Genomic DNA, 7,022 nt, shown 5'->3' on the forward strand with positions numbered 1-7,022 from the left:
TTCCTCTGCCTGCATGTTAATGACCCAGGGATCGCCTCGAAACTGATGGCATTAATTACGGTGTCAGCTGCAAATAATAAACAATAAACCCAACTCTGGTGGTCTCAATAGATAGACCGTCTTACCCATCAAGCAGTCCTGGGCTAAGTGGTTGCTGGTGGTGATCTGGCAAAGCCGTAACACGGAAGCTGCACCTCTATGATTTTCGAGCTAACCTGCAACATTAGCCACAAACACCATCTGTATAGGCTGGCTCCAAGATTTATGTGTCCACTTCTGATTCCTCCCATGATCTCTAGACTCGAACATATTAATAGCCAGCATTTACTGAGTAATCATTGCGTATATTATCATTTGTCACAAAATCCTACATCTCCAATAATTACTCTGTTATCTCTATTTGACAGAGACAAAAACTGAGACAAAGAGAAGTAACTTGCCCAAGGTCACAGAGCTGGTGGAAGAGTTTGGATTCAAACCCAGGCAGCCTGACTCCTGAACTCGTGTGCCACTTCTTACCGCTTACTTGGATGTCTTAAAGGCATCTCAAACTTATCCAAGACAGAAAGCATGAAACAAAATTTTTCTCCTGCTTCTCTGTAAATTGCACCACTAGTTAGCTGGTCGCTCAAGCCAAAAACCGAGTAGATACTGTGGATGGTTCGCTTCTCCACTCACCTGTTCCCAGTCCAACAGCAAGTCCCGTTGGTGCTACCATTCTAATCCAGGCCCCTACCCTGTCCTGCCTCCTCCCTGGACTTGCTGCTTCCGCTCTGATCTCATCAAACAATTCTCCATTCTATAGCCAGGGTAGGCTTTTGAGAAATGTAATTCAGATCTGACCACTCTCCTTCGGTGTTGTCTTATTTTTCTTAAGTGGAAATTTACACTCTCCTCCATGGTTCATAAAGTCATTCCTGATTTGGCTTCTGGCTACTTCTCCAACGGCATTACATTCTGACTCAAGAACTCGTCACACCAGCTTTGTTGTGGTGACGGTTCTGTGCAGAGGTCAAACCCTTTCCTTCTTCAGGGTCATTGTATAAGATGTTCCCTATTCCTGGGATGTTTTTCTGGGTTTTGCACAGTTAGCTCCTTTGGCTTCCAGTTCAAAAGTCACTATTAGGTGGACAGTCTTTTCTAAGTATTCTCTCCACAGAGAGGAATTTTCCCTAAACACTCTGGCCTCTTTCCAAACTCTTCCTCCTCATGGAGGTGGGATGAGTTACCTGGCTGAGGACCCATCCAGAACCCCCCAAGACTAAAGGAGAACCCAGGGTGTGGAATTTTCATGGCTAAAACTGGAAAAGGTCCAGGAAAACCTGAATGAGGTTGTTTGCCATCGAATCATTTTTATTAACCAGGCAGAGTTAATCTATCAAAGATTCTAAACAGGGTATCTCAATTTTTTCTTCTCCCCTTTGACATGGACTTGAGCATGTGTCTGTTTTATAGATCCAAACAGAATGTAGGCTGTTCCAAAGTCTAGACTGGGGGAATTAGGGTATAAGTTACTATTATTGTCTCCCCTCCCTCCAATGTAATGGTTTTAAAATAACAAAAATAATTAACTTGCTCATGAATCTGCAATTTGAGCAGGGTCCACAGGGGATGGCTCATCTCAGCTCCATGCAGCATCAGCTGGGGTAACTTGACTCCAGTTTGGAGGGCTGCAGAAGTCACTTCCAAAACCGCTCAGACTCATGGCTGGCAAAAATCTGTTAGCTGGGAGCCCAGCCAGGCCTGTGGGCTGGGGGCCAGGTTCTCTTCCACGGGGGCCTCTCCATGGACTGCTTGGGCTCCCTCACAGCATGGGTGGCTGGCTCCTAAGAGAGAATGTCCCAGGAGAACCGGGAAGATGCTGTTATCATCTTTTATGACCTAGTCTCAGAAGACACGTAACATCACTTCCACCTGAATCACAGGCCGGATTCAAAGGGAGGGGACATAGGCCTTATCTCTCAATGTCGCATTGTAAGAAGAGCTTGTGGGATGGGAGACCTTACAGCCACCTTGGAAAACAGTCTGTCACAGGTACCTATCCCTCCTTTGACCTTCACATGAAGTTACAACTTCTAACCTAGACTTTCCCAGTAATAAAGGTGATATTTTGTTTCTCCATTTATTGTTTTTTTAATCATATTTTTCAGTGGGTTTAGAACTTAGAAACACTTGAATCTCTTCAAAACTCTGAGTCACCTTTTCAGAACAGCCTTCGATAGACTTCTAATATACATTTACTCTGCATCCCATCTCTGCTCACTACCCTCGTAATTATCATAATCCATAATTATCTTTTTTTGGTTTGTTTGTTGACTACCTTTTTCATTAAAATTTCAAGGGCAGAGCCCATACTCATCTCATTCACCTCTACGGCATCCCCAGGGCCGAGCACAGTGCTTAGCGAGTGCTCAATAAACGTTTGTCGGCTGAATGGCTACAACCTTTTCTAAAAGAGAAATGCCATTTTTCTTGAGAAACCAGAGTGGCCTTGCCTGGCCCAGAATGAGGCTGTTGATTTTCATAACTGTGAGACATTGATTCCTTTGACGGGCTGTTTTCAAATCCTGGAAGCATCTCTCTATCTTGCCACTGAACAGGCACAGAACTCTGAACTCTGACCAGATTTCCGGAGCCGGACACTTGTTTAAATTCTGAATGACTAGGAAAGAAAATACGGAGAAATCACAATCACTTCCTATCCTTAAAATTTTATTGTTCTAAACGTTGGCCTGAAAAATGAAAATCACGAAAATAATGAATAATGATTTCAGCGCCTGTGCTGGTTGGTATGGCTTTGGGCCAGCTTGGGCAAGGGCTGTTAGATTTCAGTTGAAGTTGACATAGATTGGACTTGCCCATGGGATAAAGAGTAATTTTCTCCTCCACAATCTGAAGATCTGTCTTCTAGACAAGGACCGAAAGTTATCTCTGGAAAGGAAAGAGGGAAGAGATTTGGCCACTTTGGGGCCTTTTATTTTATTCCATTTGATACGAACAAAGCAAACCATAAAAATATGGCCAAAATGAGGTTCTAAACCTGTGTACAAACACTGCTCCTCCCACACAGCAATGGAGGGGACTGAGGAGGGAGCACCTGCAGTGGAACCACTCTTTGTCACTTGATGGAGTCAGATACCAGTCCGGCAAAGAATTGTGTGGACTGTAGTGAACCTCACACCATCTGTACCTTCCCTCCCTAAGGCAAGGAAGCAGTACCTTAAGGAGCTTGGTCTCATTCCAGGCTAAGTCAATCACAGAAATCCTATCTCCTCTGCCAGTGATTGGTTTTAAGGACAAGCAGGCTTAAATGAATGTGAATCAGCCAATGAGATGTGAGAAGTGTGCCAGGACTGCTGGAAAAGATGCCTGATTTTAACAGGGAGAGAGCCTTTCTCCACTTCTGAACATGAACGAGGAAGCCTTGCTACTGGTAACCATCCTACCGCTCAAGGGGCACTAGATTTAGGACACTGTGACCAGCAGAGCAGAGGGATGGCAAGAACCTGGGTCCTTGACAACACCGTTGATTCACTGCACCTGTGAACTCTGAATCCTGCGGCACTGTCCTGTCCTTATTGTTTAAACCCCTTGGGATTGAGCTTCCTGCTACTTGCAGTGTAAAACATCCAGATATAGACAATAAAATCAAGGGACTCTTGTTCCCTTAAGCAACTTATTTGCCTTTTCCAGCTCAGCTGAGGGCACAAGACAAGCTAATTATGGTTCGGTTCGGAGCATGCTTGACTTGCCGAGGATACTCAACAAATGTTAAGTAGAATAGTTAGTACTTTATGAGTACTATTCTTTCAACAAGAAGAGTGTGGCTGGAGACTCAGGTCTTCTACTTTGGTGACACAAGCTTTTAGCTGCACTATTTTAAAGCCTATTAATCAAGAGAAACTTTGGGCCCCAAGAATCTACCTTGAAGAAGGTAAGACTGTGCTTCCACGAGCTGGGACAAACGAAGACCACTTGGGCCCTCACCTTGCCTTTCTGCACTGCGTCACAGAGAGAGAAATGCCAGCGCGGCCACCAAAATCTGAGGGTCTTACTCATTCTCACTGATTTCCCACAAAGTTGTTTTTCCTGAGACCCTGAGGAAGATTGAACAGGGCCAAATGATTTAAAAAAACACCCCCTTTTTCTGTCTTACACACACACACACACACACACATTTTATAACTATGGTGACCGATACTAACTAGACCTACTGTGGTGACCATGATGCGATATACAAATGACAAATCATGATGTTGTATACCTAAAACTAATATATGTCAATTATACCTCAAAACATAAAAATAAACTGAAAAAAAAAAAAACCTTCCTTCATTCCTTGACTGTCCTTTGCATCTCAGATCCTCCTGCTAGTCTTCAGTACAATTGTTTTAAAGTACAAATTAGACTCAAGCATTTCTCACACTGATGTATTTATGGATGAAATTACACATCTGGAATTGCTTTTAAAAGACCCCAGAAAACAAAAACAAGGGAGGGCGTAGATGAAGCAAGACTAGCAGAATGTTATGACTGAAGCTGGGTGGCGGCTACGCGGGGTTCATTATACTATTTATTATTACTAATTCCATCTGTGTTCGCTATTACCCTTAATGTTTTAAAATGTAAATTTTTGTCACTGTCACCCACTGGTTTGGAAAAATTTCTCAGCTTAAGCAAGGAGCTTGCCTGTACCACCCTCCATCCCGGACACCTGTCCTGCAAGGCCCAAGGGCGCTCATTTTTAGGAAGCCTTCAGGAGTGGTTCTGGAGAGTCCTTTGCCGATGCTTGAGATGCAGCATTTTTGTGTGTGCCATCTAACTGTAGGCAACCCGGTGGCAGAGGCTGTCTCCTACTTGTGTGCTCCCCTTGGCACTTCGCATAATGAGTGTTCCAAGAAATACTTCCTGGTCACGCAGAAGGGGACAGCTGGCCGCTCAGAGTGGTGAGAAGCCAGTGTGAGTGCCAACTCTCCATCAGGCCAATAACATTGCAGAGCTGGAAGGGACCTCAGAGAGCATCGCATTATTTACAGAAAGGGACCCTGAGGGACAAGGGACAGCCCCCCCCAATGAGCTGACCGACACGCCTGGCACTAGAAAACCACCTCCCCGGCAGAAGCTTCTTTGGCTCTCTCACAGCTGGCATCGTAGTGCCAGTGTGGACATCTGGGCGCCTTTTCCTTATTTGCTGGGCGAGAGCGAACTATGGCTCATATCACCTCCTCCCTCGGGGCGTTCGCTGCTCTAGTTCCAAGGAACCATCATTGGGCAAGTTCAACTTAGTCCTTCTGTGTGGACTGAACACGTCGGACTGTCATACTGCTGAAAGTTTTGTTTGTACTCATCCACTTAGGGTGGGTGAAAACTTCAAGATTTGGTGAAAAGATTCTTTGAAAAGACAATGCTACATAAGGTGTAGAAAGCTTGAGAGTACAGGCTCTGAAGACAAACTGCGCATTCAGGCCTGTCCTGCCATTTACACCAGTCACCTAATTATGCCGTTTCGTTATGACACCAGGCACTCGTTAGCACATGCCTGGCACACTGTAAGTGCTCTGTAAGTGCCGGCATGCTGAAGTTCAACAGCACCACAAGCAGACCGGGCACATTTTGGAGACGGACGCTGTTCACGACCCCTCACGATGGGGTGCATGCTGCAGTGCACGTTGTACGTCATGAACATTTGCATTTGGGAACAATGATGAGAATGACGGAGTGGACATCCCGTGGCATCCAGAAATAGGTGTTAAAGGAGCCCGTTTCATAATATAGTGATTTCAGGCCTCCCCGAGAGGTGACTCAGGTTGGGTCAGAGGAGAGCAGCCCTCACTCGCACGCCCAGGGATGCTGACCTTAGGGGATGTTCCTTCTACCCAGGGGTGGGGTCGAGCAGCCTTTGATGCAAGGAGACGAGACTAAATCAGCCCTGTGATTCAGTCTCTATACCTTGATCGCCAAGAACCCATCCTTCTTATCTAAAAGGTTTGTTCTCAGTTGTCCACTAAAAAGCTAAACAGCAAAAAATCTCTCCTTGTGCCGTACATTCAACTGAGCTGACGCAGCTGTGGGAAAAGGACTTCGGCTGCAAGTTTGCTTGCTGCACTTAACTCACGCAGTGCGAGGGGCACAGCAGTACCACACGTGAAAACACCAGCATCGAACAAGAGATTATGAGAAAGGCACTGCACGGAAGAGGGACGGCATCTCTTCTTCCTCAGTGGAAGTCACAATGGTTACATTTATTCCCCTGTGAAGTTCATTGTTCTAATTTCCATTATCCAAAGAGGAACTCCCGCCCCCGAAGGCACCCAGAGCTGTGGGATGATAAGCCAAGCAGCTCTTCAATGCACAAAGCTGTACAGCACCACAAAGGGCCATGGGCCAGTATCAGAACACCTGGGTCGCCAGCACATGCTTACCCAGTAGCCTGAGATCAATATACTCATAGCTGAGCAGGAGATGGGGAATTCTAGGTAGGAAGTATAAGAGAAGTTTCCAGCATTGGAACCTTTCTGCGGTTCACAGAATACTTCAGATGGACTAAGTGTCCAAGTACTAACCAGGCCCGACCCTGCTTAGCTTCCAAGATCGGACGGGATCAGGCTTGTTCAGGGTGGCATGGCATAGTATATTCAACTATTCTGAATGACTAATAAGCATTACAGGCAACCCTTGGTTGACTTCACAGATTGTAAGGACCTTGTCACTTACAATTCCTTATTTTTTTAGGCATACAGCACTTGGTCTTCCTAGGTGGTCTCCCATCCAAGTACTAACCAGGCTCGACCCTGCTTAGCTTCCAAGATCGGACGGGATCAGGCTTGTTCAGGGTGGCGTGGCCCTAGACAAACAAAGCTAAATTTTGAGAGTTCTCTCTGTTTCTAGATCGTCACTTTTCAGTAGTGCCTCAACTCTTAAACTACACAAGGCTAAGGAGGGGGAAGAATGACCCTTCATCTCTGTGATCTGAGATTCTAACTTTTCATTCACCTCAGCAGACACGAGAAGAACCTGGCTGC

At 45.6% G+C, this 7,022-nt stretch overlaps 1 pseudogene; it reads right to left on the reverse strand.

The window, feature by feature from the left end:
- Window positions 1-6,731: 6,731 nt before the first annotated feature.
- Window positions 6,732-6,850, reverse strand: LOC112481782 (annotated as a pseudogene).
- Window positions 6,851-7,022: the final 172 nt, after the last annotated feature.

The sequence above is a fragment of the Pteropus alecto genome, unplaced genomic scaffold (genome assembly GCF_000325575.1).
Source record: "Pteropus alecto unplaced genomic scaffold, ASM32557v1 scaffold125, whole genome shotgun sequence".
In the NCBI taxonomy this organism is placed as follows: Eukaryota; Metazoa; Chordata; class Mammalia; order Chiroptera; family Pteropodidae; genus Pteropus; species Pteropus alecto.